A 13155-nucleotide genomic window follows, 5' to 3' on the forward strand; every position below is an offset into this window, starting at 1 on the left:
AGGCAAAACAAGAGCGCTGAAGCCCACAGCATGATTTACCATAAGCATCTAAGGGATATTGAAGTGTATGGGTGCAGAGGTAAATTGAACAGTGCTAGGAGGAAAAGGAAGGAGTTTTTAATAACTCAATTACAATTATGTCTATCAGGTGCGCCATAAGTGCCACCTATAAGTCAAAACTATTATGTTTGAGCACAGACGGGAGGAAGATGGGATGTCAGGAGGGACACCGATGGTGGTTTGGTTATTTACCCACCCAATAACTACCGAGGGCCATTGAAAGATTTCTATTTTAGCAACTTTGCCTCCCTATTTATATGAACCCCACCAAACCTTTTGCTTTGTAACCAGCCCAGACTTTTTACAAGGAAGTGAAGCCTTCAGCTTCACTCCCCTGCCTTTGTGATAATTTTGTTATAGGGAAACTGATCAGTCCTTCAGACTATCAGTACTGGGAAACTATGTTTCTCCCTTGTCGTTTTACCTTGCAGTTCACACAGCATCTTACAATGCAGTGGGGATACTTTTGTATCACCCTAGTCTTTTACACTTGGGATTTGTTGTTTCTTTTATATGTGCCTAAAGACGATATGGTGGCAGCGATTATATTTTTACAAGCTTTGTGTCATTTGTAGTATGCACATTCGTGTTTACTGCATATGGGTGCTGAACGTGGCTAGTGCACTAAAGTGGGGGTGGGTCCCCCCTCTTTACCTCCCTCCTCCTCCTCGTCGTCGTCCTCCTCCTCCTCCTCCTCGTCGTCCTCCTCCTCCTCCTCCTCCTCCACATCCTTGGTGCCTGAAAGGACCACTGATGACTGTTTGAATGGTGCAGATCCTTACCATTTGTGGTCTTGGACTTGCTTCCAGGCCAGCGCTGGAGTCACGTATCCTGTGTAGAAGAGCAGCCGACTGAAGATCCGTGGACAACTCCCAAAGAGGCCCAGCATCCCTTCCTGCATTTGGCCCAGTGAAGCCATAATGGGCTACCTGATCTGCGAAGGCCCTGAGCGGTGCTTCAACCCTTGCAGTGGTGGCACTAACCAGTCTTCAGACGTTCAAGGATCCAGCCCTCGTAAGCCTTCAGAAGTGTCTCTAGACCCCTCAGTGTACTGACCCGCTCTCCAGTGGGTTACCTCCCTAGAACCCTTACCGTTCCTCATTTGCCCCGTAACTTCAGTAGTCGCCAGTTCGTGGTGCAAGGCACCTTCCTGCCAAATTTCAGCCTCCCAGCTTCAAGGGATCCTGCTATGGAAGGTCTGTGTGCAGTGGCCGTCATTGGAACTTGCTTCCCCAGTTTCGTGCAATGTCCTGAAGAGGTCTGCATTGGTGCCTTCTGCATTTCTTCATCGCCAAGGGTTGCACACTCTGCTCCCGTAATCGATTGCACCGCAGCTCCTGGGCACCTCTCACTAGAACCAACAGTCCAATAGTCGCCAACCCCAGTCGACCCACCTAGTCATCTGGGAAAATCAGTCAAGGGTGTAAGGAAATGCTTTGCATTTGTCCCCCCCCCCCCCACCCCTCTGTTGTCCTTAAAATAAAATAAACTTCTACTGAAGTCCCTCTACCCACATAAGAAAAGTCAAACATGCATTGGAAAAGTCAACAGGTTTGGCTGTGTATAGGCTTGGGACAGGCATTTGTCTGGCTGTGCCTTAATGTTACAACCTGGCCATAAGTTGGAAACCGCTGAAACATGGTGTGAGCATCTGGGTACATGACCGCAGTGCCTAGAAAATGCCTATCTAACACCAACACACAGGCTAAAATGGTTTGCTTTGCAAGACGTCAGTTAAGGGAACAGATCAGGACACATACTAAATAAAGTGGCTGATGGTACCGTTCGTTAAGACCTTTTTATTACACCAGTAGCTCATTTACAGCTGAAATAAATGTATTAACTCTGAGAAGAATGCGTATGAACAACATTGGCATGCTCTATACAGCAACGTTTGATGTTACTTCTTGATTGAGCTAGCATAAAGTTATCCCAGGAGGATGGAATTTGGGTGGGGCGGGGCAGGTAGAGGGTGGGAATGATTATAAGGATTAGCATGGCCGTGGGCAGTAAACAGGTGAGTAATAATTGAACACCCACAAGCTATGCGTCCCTCCACACATCCAATCTCATTCTTATCTGTACTCCAATGCAATAGTTGTGTCTAATAAGCGGTACTTTGTTTTGGCCATTTGATGGCACCTAAAAAACAAAAGCCAGCAAAATGTTTACGGTATTCAAAATGTTAGAGAGACAGAAATTCTACCCTAACACATATACTCGGATAAACAATGTTCCAATTTACCAGCTACTAAAACAGAACATGACAAGGTTAGAATAGAGAAGACTGTAGACAGGCTCCCAAACAGGCTGAGAAACACATTAGCCACACTGGCCATCAGCCTTAGAACATGCATGCATTAATTAAAACTAACAAAATGCATTAGCAGCACTTTGAGTGTATAGCCTTTGTTTTTCATAGCAACAATTATCTTTGTAAAATTCCAATCCAATTGTGCATTTGCTTTGGTGAAATGCAACCGGATCTCTTTGGGGAATGGACAAATTGGCAGAACCTCAATAGGTTTGAAATGATCCTTTGAGTAATTGATGTGAAAGGCACTTTTTTGCCAGAAACATGTCCAATCTGGATAAGAAACCGCTCTGTGGAAAGTCTCATCTCGGTTGTGTGGGCAACGTGCAAAACATTGAAGCTTTTGACACCTAGTTTGTGTCAGATCTCCTTTGTACGACTGGACTGTGGTCTAAGAAATACATTACAAGGGCGATGATGTTGTGGTCAACAGGGAATTCAGTGGTACATTTTGGTGAGAAGGGAGTTCAAAAGACTACCTTGTTTGTGTAAAAGAAGTTGCCCGCTTCTGGGGTAAATCGAGCCTGAACTTTAACCTTAACAATGAATCCCAAGTGGTTGTTCTTGATATTGCAGTGTTTAAAACAAATAGCTTTACATTTACTTCTACCAAGTCCACTAAGGCGGTTTTGCAAGCAGAGCAATCTCCAAACTAACACTGCACTGTGTGGATTTGCAGGTAGATGGATCTTGCCTTTTTCAGCAGCAAGACTTCCTCATGACCGTCTAAGGTTTGCCTTTCTTCTTGTGATTGGGACTTGCTGCAGTGTTGGATGAAGTAATGCATCAGGTCCCCAAGTTAAATAAGGATCCTGGTAGCTGAGTGGAAGCTAAGCTTCCACTGAGGAGGTATCAATTTAGACATTTTCTGCTAACCAATCACTAGTGGTCAGCACATCCAAACATTCCCGGCAGCCATATACAGGAGGGGCGTACAAGCCATCTTTGCTCCATAAAACAGGCAAATACTCTCAAACAAAAACGTAAACATACTTCCACCACAAAAACCAGGAAATCGACACATGGTGCCTGAGCCCTGCCTTCCCTCATACTGCTCTACCGACATGTTTGGATAAGTGGCACCAGCAGACCAGTGCTGCAGAAAGGAAACCTATTAATGCCTGACCTCAAGAGAGCACTTAATTGTAAGAATGCAACTTTATACTTGCATGAATTACGCCTCCTGTATCATATGTGAACTTTGTTTCCGAGAAACGTCTAGTTGGGATCTAGCTGGTTTTAATAAAAATGTCCATAAACCATCATTAATGGCAGAAGTCAATGTGCAGCAACGCTTGAGAATTTAGTATATTTTTTTAGCCTTGTGCGCAAACGGAGGTGGGTGAATGAAATTAAAGTAATCTTATTTAGAGAGTGGTGCGTAAAGCTGCAGGCAGACGACTTGATTTGGTATTTTGGATTTACTGGTAATGTTTGTAGTATGTTGCTAATCAAAAACCTATTGTAGAGTGCAAAGTTAATGAGGATAAAACCACAGTTTTATCCTTGCCTAATGAAGAGCATAATGTTGAATCTGTTAAGTATTTGTGGGTCTCGATTACCAGTAAGAGAGGACCTGGTGGAGTTTCATTTTAAGAAGACAGAGGGACTAGTTTGCAGGTAAACCAGATATGTTGGGTTAAAATAGGATTACAATTAATTAGTGTATTGTCTGAAGTGGTAATTATTTAGGCCCGCTGGTTGTAAAGAAACTACTATTCCAGGAATCGGTCAAACAACTTATTTCATTTTTATGGTGGAAACAGTGCCCCAAAATAGAAGCTTCCAAGTTAATGTTGCCCATGGTTGGGTAGAATTCGGATTCCCAAATTCTACTTGTCATCTCAGTTTCTGGTAATGGGGAAGACTATGGCATAAGGGCTAACAGGGTAGTACCATCAAACTTATGCTTTGTGCATTAGTATTCCAGCACAATATCAGATGGTATCTTCTGAAGTTTGGCATCCTACATATTTCAAGAAGGTGTGGTGAAGGTGGTAAAACTCCGGACGAACCCGGCATAACATTTCCTCAGCATTTGAAGGCTCCTATATCTCTGAGTTTTCACTGGTGGCAAACAACCTTTTATTTGGAAGTTTGTTTTGTGAGAAACCAAAAGGTGTCTCTCCCACTAGTCACCCACTGTCATCCAGGTGGCCAGGACACGGCCATCCCTTTTGGATCCAGTTCCTGGGGGTGGACCACTGCGGGAGGACCACCTGGGTGAGGGTCTTCGGAGAGTGGGAATGGGACCCTGGATGGGGTTAGGTAAGAATTGATGCAGTCACACTGTGCGAGACTAAACAACACTAATCTGCTTGGTATTAGGTAACCCACATTTTGGTATAGGTCTGTACTACACAAGTTGGCAGTGTGACTGAGCAGCCAGGCTCATATCAAGAGGGGTAAATGTGACCTGTAGCAATGAAATTCGCAAATACAACTAGCCAAGTAACACTTACACTCAAGGTTTGTTATAAATAGTTATTTAACATCCATTTTTTAAATAAGCGTTCTGTAAAAAGGGCAAGATATGTAACAATCATATATACTTAAAAATATTTTTTCAGAATCAGCATAAGTTTAGTGGATACTCTTTAGAGATGCTTTTTCACACACTTCCTACAACCGGAGGCGACTTCATACACAAGGACAGTAATTGCATTTATATATCACTAGTTATACTTTGCAGATTTTGAGGTTGCACAAAGGAAAGGTTAAAGGAAAGAAACAGGTTAAACAGGTTCTCAGGGAATATGAGTATACTTAAATCTTCCAATGAAGTCTAGAGAAGCCTTTCCCAGCAATAACAGCCTAAAAACAAGTTACCACCTATGAGGGACAGAAATATCAAAGTCAATGGATACAAGAGTCTGCAAGGAGCCAGCACACCCAAAGTCAATTGGAGCACATCCTATGGAGCAGAGTCACTTCTTAGATGATAAAAGTCTTGCAAAGTTAGAGAGTTTTGTAGAAATCACTTGTAGGGTTACAAGCTGTTACACCTTTGAAAAGCAGAGTTGGAATCAACTCTAAGGTAAGCCAATGCAAGGCTAAACTGAGAAAAGCACAGCTCAAAGAAGACATTGAGGTAAGTACCCTAAGTCAATACAGTATCTCTGGTTTGAAGAAGAGTGGTCCAGCTGGATTATGTCCTGTTGCAGCGATGCAGATCCTGGGTTCCTGAGCCTAGTCGTGGTTACAAGTGGGAGGGCGCCTGGAGGACTCCAACGGCAGCAATTTGGAGGTTGTTGGCAGCTACGGGCTCTTTTCGGATCAGCTGCACTTTTGTGGTTTCAGCATGCGGTAACCAGCTTGACCGTGGGTCTCTGATACCAGTTGGGCTTCTTTCACTCCTTGAGTCTTGAACTCTGGTGAGGCGACTCTAGCTGTGGTCGTCCTGCTTCTGGAGGGTCCTTAGGAGACTCCTGGAGCTTCTGGCTGGATTGCAGATGTTGCACTCGACTACAGATTTCTTGATCCCTGACACTCGGTTCTTGCAGCAGCGAAGAAGTACAACCAATTAGGGAAGGTCGTCCTGTGGAGTTCGTCTTGTGGGTTAGAGCTTCTCTTGTAGATCAGAAAAAGGAGTTTCAGCACAGCAGCAGACCTTCACCTGGCAATTCAAAGGTCTAGGAGAATGCAGCATGCTTCGTTCATGGTTTCTTCGTCGGGTGTTTCTCCTAGTGGTCGACCCAGACTCTAGTCCCAAAACCCTTGCTGTTCAAGCAGGTTTCTGCCATTCATGCACAGCCTATGCTGTCACTCAAACAGCAGGGTGGTTGTCCTGAAAGGACAGCCAGCCAGCCAATCAGGACTGGTTGCATTCATGCACTCCTAGAGACAAACGACAGGGAATTTTCGGGAACCTCCCTCACATCCTGCCTTTCCAGATACTGGAGACAGAGGCGGGTTTCAGGACTAAAGCCCGCCAAAGGCAAAATTGACAAAGGGCTCAAACCTGGCTTGGCACGCAGAGTAAAACCCAAGAAAGACCTCACAAACAGAAAATGGCATAAAACAAAGACCGGCGCCATTTTGACAAAATGGTCACCCATGGGTGCTATACTGCAGCTGAGGATTCAGCCTGCGGTAGAAAAGCACAATGGTAGGAAAATAAAAACACTGCCACCAGCGGTTTAAAGTAGTGATGGTAACATAAAGGATACATTACTCACCGTAATAGTATTTCTGATGCTTGTATCTGCTTAGATTCACATGCTGTGCATAGGCTGACATCTAGTGGAAGCTGTAGAGTATTACAGTTGTTTTCGAAATTCAAAAAAGGGGCGTCGAAGAGGCGTGACAGTAATACTATCCCTAGTGTGACATCTACTGTACCCATGGTCCTTCACGTGTCGAGGTCCCTCAGAATGTTTTGTTTCTGACATGAGGTAGCATGAAGTGTAGTATGAGTACAGGTGTATCCAAGCAGATATGTATCAGACAAGCTCATAAAGCATCCATGCATCTTCTCTCCAGGGGAGGGAGGGTGGGTGCATGTGAATCTAACCAGATACAAGCATCAGAAATACAATTACGGTGAGTAATATATCCCTTCTGAGGCTTGTGGAATCTGCTTAGATCACATGATGTGCATAGATAAGCGAGCAGTGTTAGGAGAAGGTGGTGGGTTGTGAGACGGTTCAGTGGCAAACAGATGTTTTAGAACCGCTTGTCCCACCTGTGTATCTGCTTTGGAATGTGTGTCAATGCAGTAGTGCTGAGTGAAAGTGTATATTGAGCGCCATGTAGCTGCTTTGCAAATGCCGTCTAAGGGAACATTTGCATTGAAAGCCAGAGTGGTTCCTGTGCTCCTAGTGGAGTGAGCTCTTAAATGAAAACAGTGTCTTGTTATAAAGAATAGCACAGTTGTATACATCCGACTATCCATCTGGAGAAGGCATTCTTGGAAATGCTGCCTCCTTATCTGCCTGGTGCTATGGAGACAAACAGTTGATCTGTTTATCTTAGCGGTCTGGTCTTGTTTACATACTAAAGGACCGCCCTCCTTACATCTAGCATGTAGAGTTTTACCTCAGCTGAGCTGGTGGGGTTCTGGAAGAAAGCCGATAGCTCAATGGACAGGTTTACGTGAAATTTAGAGATGAATTTAGGGGAGAACCTATGGGGAGTACGTAAAACCAGTTTGTCGTTGTGTATGATGAAGAAAAGATCCTGCACTGACAATGCTTGTAATACACCAACTCTTCTTATGGAAGTAATAGCCACTAAGAAGGCAGTCTTGTAGGTCAGGTGTTTAAGACTTGACTTGTGCATAGGCTCGAAGGGGTCCCCCATGAGGTTTTTCCTGGCGGGCTGACCGGCACCAGCGAGCACAGCACGTCGGATGCACCAGCACAACGCTGCATGTGCCGGTGCATCCGACGTCCCCATCCCCATTCAGCCCTATGGAGCAGAATGGGGATGAGGAGGCCCTTGATTCCGGCCTTCGAAAATGGGCAAGTACCGGGTCCACCTAACTCGGCATGACCAGGTTCTTGCCCATTCACGGGTGCCGGAAAAAATGCAACTACGGTGGCAGCCGTGCCGTTTTTAATGGCACGGCTACCGCCAGAGTTGTAATGAGGCTCATGGTCTACGACCTCTGTGTCTAGTTGACATTTGTGTTCCTCTGGTAGGGGATCTCTGCTTAGAGAGTCTGCTAGTGTATCGACTTCCCCTGGAACGTGTTATCTTCCGTTTCAGTGCCCATTTGCAAATTTGTTGGGCTAGTGTTGACAGATTTGGAGAATGAGTGCCCCCCTGTTTGTTGATGTAAAACATTGCTGTCATGCCGTCGGTGAGAACTTGCACTGACTGATTAGTTAGTTTCATCTCAAATGCTTGGAGGGCTTTGAATACTGCCAGTAATTCTAGCAGGTTGATGTGGTTCTGTGCCATGGGATGTGTCCACAGACCCTGAGCCGTGTGATGAAGGTGATGAGTCCCCCCACCCAGCAAGCGAGGCGTCTGTCATCACTATAGCTTGCACTTCTGGATTGTGGAAGGGTTTACCCTTCAACAGATTTTCTCTTGTCCACCAGCGAAGGTTTTGTACCAGTGTTGGCGAAACGACCACTAGATCGTCCCACTGACCGCTTGCCTGACACCACTGTTTCGCCAACTACGCCTGCATGGGGTGCATGCGCAGGCGTGCGTGCGGTACCAGGTAAATGCAAGATGCCATCAGGCCTAGTATACGCATAGCTTTGCGTATGCTTATCTGGCGGCCGGTCCGATAATGTGGTATTTGCAGTAACATGTTTTGGACTCTTTCCTCTTAAGGTAAGACTAAAGTCTCCTTTGTGTTTATTACAGCTCCTAGGAACTGTTTCCTTGTGCTTGGCACCAAGCTTGATTTGTTCTTGTTTATTGAGAAGCCCAATTAAAAGAGAAGATTTATTGTTTTTGAATGTTGGTCCTGCAAATTTGGGGGGGTTTCCCCTGTAATCATCCAGTCGTCCAGGTAAGGGTACACTGGGATTGACTCCCTGCGCAGGTGCGCTGCCATCACCTTCAGTACCTTTGTGAATACCGTTAGAGCCGAGGCTATGCCAAACGGTAGCACCTTGAATTGGTAGTGCTTGTTTGCTATCTTGAATCGCAAGAATCTTCTGTGCGCTGGGAACATTGAAATGTGAAAATAAGCATTTTTCGTATCCAATGTTGCCATGTAGTCCCCCCACTTTAGCAGAGGGGTTACTTCCTGTAGCGTGGTCATGCAGAATTTTTGTGGCTTGACATATTTGTTTACAGGGCGTAGGTCTAAAACTGGGCGCATTGTTAGATCTTTCTTTGGCACAAGGAAGTAGGTTGAATAAATACCCTTGTTTACATGGTTTGCTGGGTCGACTTCTATGGCGTCCTTTTGGAGCAGCGTTGCGACTTGACCGAGAAGGATGCGTTGTTCTTCCTTAGAGTGTCTTTTTTGGTTCGGGGATGGTTCCGGGGAGGGGGGGGGGGGTCGCTGGATTAGTTCCACACAGTAACCATCCGCCACAGTGGATAGCACCCATTTGTCTGAGGTGATCCCCTCTCATGCTTGGGTGAAGTTTGAAATATGCCCTCCTAACAGAGAGGCATGGGAGGGCACCTGAAGCGGGTAGTCACTGTTTATGAGGTGTTGCTCCACCTCTAGAAGTGGAGGAACTCCCCCGGCCGCGAGATCAGTGCTGTCCCTCCCCTCTGGTAACCATGTGAGGATTGGCCTTGATTGTTACCCCAGGATGACCCTTGGTTTTGATCATACCCTGAACCCCTCTGGGAATTTCATCCTCTGAAGCAACAAAAATTACTGTTCCCTCTTTGGCCTGAGGGTTTATCTGCAAGTTGCCCCAAGGATTTCAGAGTATCGTACTCGTCTTTTGCGGACTTTAGTGTGTCCTCTATTGCCTTCCCAAAGAGGACGTTGGGCTCAACGAACAAGTTACTCTCTTACCTGGTAATGTTCTTTCGATGGGATGGTCCGACGACGTATTCCATATCTATGACAGGTAATGTCCACAGCTCGGAAACTTTTCGGCGTCTGCATCCTGCGTCGATGACGTCGATGCGCCGTCCCCGAGGACCGCCTCCGATGGCCGACGTCACCCAATGTGATAAGTAGGATGCACGACGCCCGTAGCCTCAGTTGTAGTTTTTTCCCCAGAACGTGTGACACCAGTTTTCTGCCAGTCAGACACACAAAGCCTTGCGGAACGCAAGCTGCAATCGCATAAGAAATTCTGCAGCGGGGAAGGTAGGGAGGGAGCGATATGGAATACGTCGTCGGACCATCCCATCGAAAGAACGTTACCAGGTAAGAGTAACTCGAGGGGATTGGGTCCTCCGACGTATTCCATTTCTATGACAGACTCACAAAGCAGTACCAAGCAAGGAGGAGGGAAAAGAATTTAGAACACAAATTTAGCATGCCCAATCAAATAGCGGAATAAAGGACTGCCTTGCCAAAGGCCAGATCCTGCCCTCGGATGGAATCGAGGGAGTAGTGACGTACAAAAGTATGTACCGAAGCCCAGGTGGCTGTATCACAGATGTGATGAATAGGAACACCCCTCTGCAGGGAAGTAGACGCAGCCACACCCCTGGTAGAATGGGCCCGCAAGCCAGCCGGAGGGTCCTTACCCGCCAAGCGGTAACACTTGGAGATAGCTAAAATAATCCAACGAGACAAAGTCTGTTTCGTCACAGCTTGTCCCAAACGCTTTCCAGCGTAACCAATGAAAAGTTGATCGTCCACTCTGACCCGGGACATGGGCGAAATATAAAAGCTCAACCGCTCTCCTACGATCAAGCCTATGGAGCCTCTCCTCTTCCTTACCAGGATGTGGAGGAGGATAGAATGCCGGAAGAACCACCTTCTGGCTCAAATGAAATTCCGAAACCACTTATGGAATAAAGGAAGGACGAACTCGAAGGACAACCCTGTCCTTATGAAACACAGTGAAGGGTCGCTTAACTGAAAGTGCCTGTTACTCACTCACTCTGCGAGCGGAAGTAACCACAACCAAAAACACAGTTTTAAGAGTTAACAGTCTCAAAGGGCAAGAATGCAAAGGCTCAAACGGAGCACCCATAAGAAACTTAAGAACAAGGTTCAAATCCCAACTGGGCACCAGAAAAGGTGACGGAGGGAACACATAAGTGAGCCCTTTCAAAAACTGAGAAATTAAAGGAATCTTAAAATAGGAACATTCTTCAGACAAGCGCTTAAATATGGTCAGCGCCGCCAGGTAACCTTTAATGGTACCCACTTGCAAGCCCCAGTGGGCCAAGGAAAGCAAAAAAAGACAGAACCATGGGAATGTCACACTCAAAAGGATCCACATTCTTAACTCTGCACCAGTCGCAGAACTTACGCCAACGGCACAAAGACTTTGTTGCTGGCCGTCTGGCTGAGAGCAACACCTCCAACACGTCTTCAGGGAGGTCCCAATCCTTATACCTCAACCTTTCAGAAGCCAAACGTGAAGGTTGAGGGATCTGACCTCTGGATGGAGAACCTGACCCCCCTCCCGTGAGAGCAGATCGTCTCGGTAGGGAAGACGACGCGGAGGGCAGATGGACAAGTTGAGAAGGTCCGGGTACCACGTCCTCCGGGCCCACGCCGGAGCAATGAGGATCATCCGGGAACCAAACCGCTGTAACCTCCGCAGTACTTGCGGGATGACGGGGACTGGAGGAAACGCGTACAGCAGTGGGAATGACCACTCCACCACGAACGCGTCTCCTAAGGCTCCTTTTGGAGGAAATTCCCGCGAGCAGAACCTTTCACACTTCCGGTTGACACTGGAGGCGAAGAGATCCACTTGAGGGGTCCCCCAAAGGGCGAAGATCTCCAGGAGAATCTCCTGAGCCAGCTCCCACTCGTGAGAGATCGTGCTCTGCATGCTCAGAGCGTCCGCCGTCTTGTTGTCGTCTCCGGCCAGACGAACAGCCGAGATCGAAACTTCCTGCTGGATGGCCCAGAACTCGAGCCAATCGCCTCCCTGCACAGAGGAAGTGACCCTGCCCCCCCCCCCTTTGTTGAGGTAGTGCATGGTTACCGTGTTGTCCGTTAGGCTCAGGACACTCTTTCCTCGCACAGTCGGCAGAAAAGCCTTCAGGGCTAGCCTGACAGCCCTTAGCTCCAACAGATTGATATGGAGTCTGGACTCGGACGGAGACCGCTGACTGTCAACTCGTTGGCATGAGCTCCCCATCCCGTGAGGGATGCGTCCGTCTCGATCGTCACCTCCGGCCAGGGAAGCCAAAACGGGGCCCTCTTCATCAGATTGCCTTTGACGGCCCACCACAGAAGGTCCTTGGCGACCGAGGGCGGCACCTGAACAGGGTCCGACAACCTGCCGGAAGATTGCGACCACTGCATCTTGAGTGCCCACTGCAAAGATCTCATCCGCAGACGAGCCTCTGGCACCAGAAGAATGCAGGATGCCATGAGGCCGACTAACCTCAAGAACTCGAACGCCGGGAGCGTATGGGCAAGTTGAAACTTGTGCACCATCTGCTGAATGTGAAGAGCCCTCACCTGGGGAGGAAAACACAGCCCTAGGGATGTGTCGAGCACTGCTCCGATGTAATGGAGCCGCTGTGTTGGCATCAAATGGGACTTCTTTAAATTGAGGGAGAAGCCCAGCTTGTGAAGGGAGTGGCAGGTGACAGACAGATGATCCAGGACTTGCTCGGGAGAGCTCCCCCTGATCAACCAATCGTCCAGGAAGGGGTAGACGTGAATCCCCCCTTTCCTGAGATGCGCTGCCACCACCACCATGAGCTTGGTGAAAACCCTTGGGGCGGAGGTCAATCCGAACGGCAGGACCCGAAACTGAAAGTGCGAGTCGCCAACCGCGAACCTCAGGTACTTCTTGTGCTTGGGATGGATCGGCACATGGAAGTAAGCGTCCTTGAGGTCGAGAGACACCAACCAGCCCTGAAGTTGAAGGGCCTGGAGGACTTGAGAGAGAGTAACCATCTTGAACTTGTCCTTCCTGAGGAGTTTGTTCAAACCGCGCAAGTCCATGATGGCTCTCAATCCCCCGTCTTTCTTTGAAATCAAAAAATAAGGGGAATACCATCCTTTGTTCCTCTCCGCTACAGGCACCAGTTCTATGGCGCCTTTCTCCAGCAGGGCTTGAATTTCCTGCGCAAGGAGCGGATCCGGACTCTTCAAAGAGAGGTTTCCAGATGATTGTCGCGAGGCCTCTGCCGAAAGGGAAGACAGTAGCCATGGGTTATGATCTCCAGAACCCACACATCTGAAGTAATGGCACGCCACTGTA

The 13155-nt window shown here is 47.5% G+C and overlaps 1 protein-coding gene across 2 annotated transcripts in view; it reads right to left on the reverse strand.

Annotated features, from left to right (window-relative positions):
- VPS39 (VPS39 subunit of HOPS complex) overlaps positions 1–13155 on the reverse strand; it is a 682603-nt gene that overhangs the window by 115798 nt on the left and 553650 nt on the right. The gene's annotated exons all lie outside the window — the stretch shown is intronic.

This window comes from Ambystoma mexicanum, chromosome 14 (genome assembly GCF_040938575.1).
Source record: "Ambystoma mexicanum isolate Mex_15411 chromosome 14, UKY_AmexF1_1, whole genome shotgun sequence".
Taxonomy (NCBI): domain Eukaryota; kingdom Metazoa; phylum Chordata; class Amphibia; order Caudata; family Ambystomatidae; genus Ambystoma; species Ambystoma mexicanum.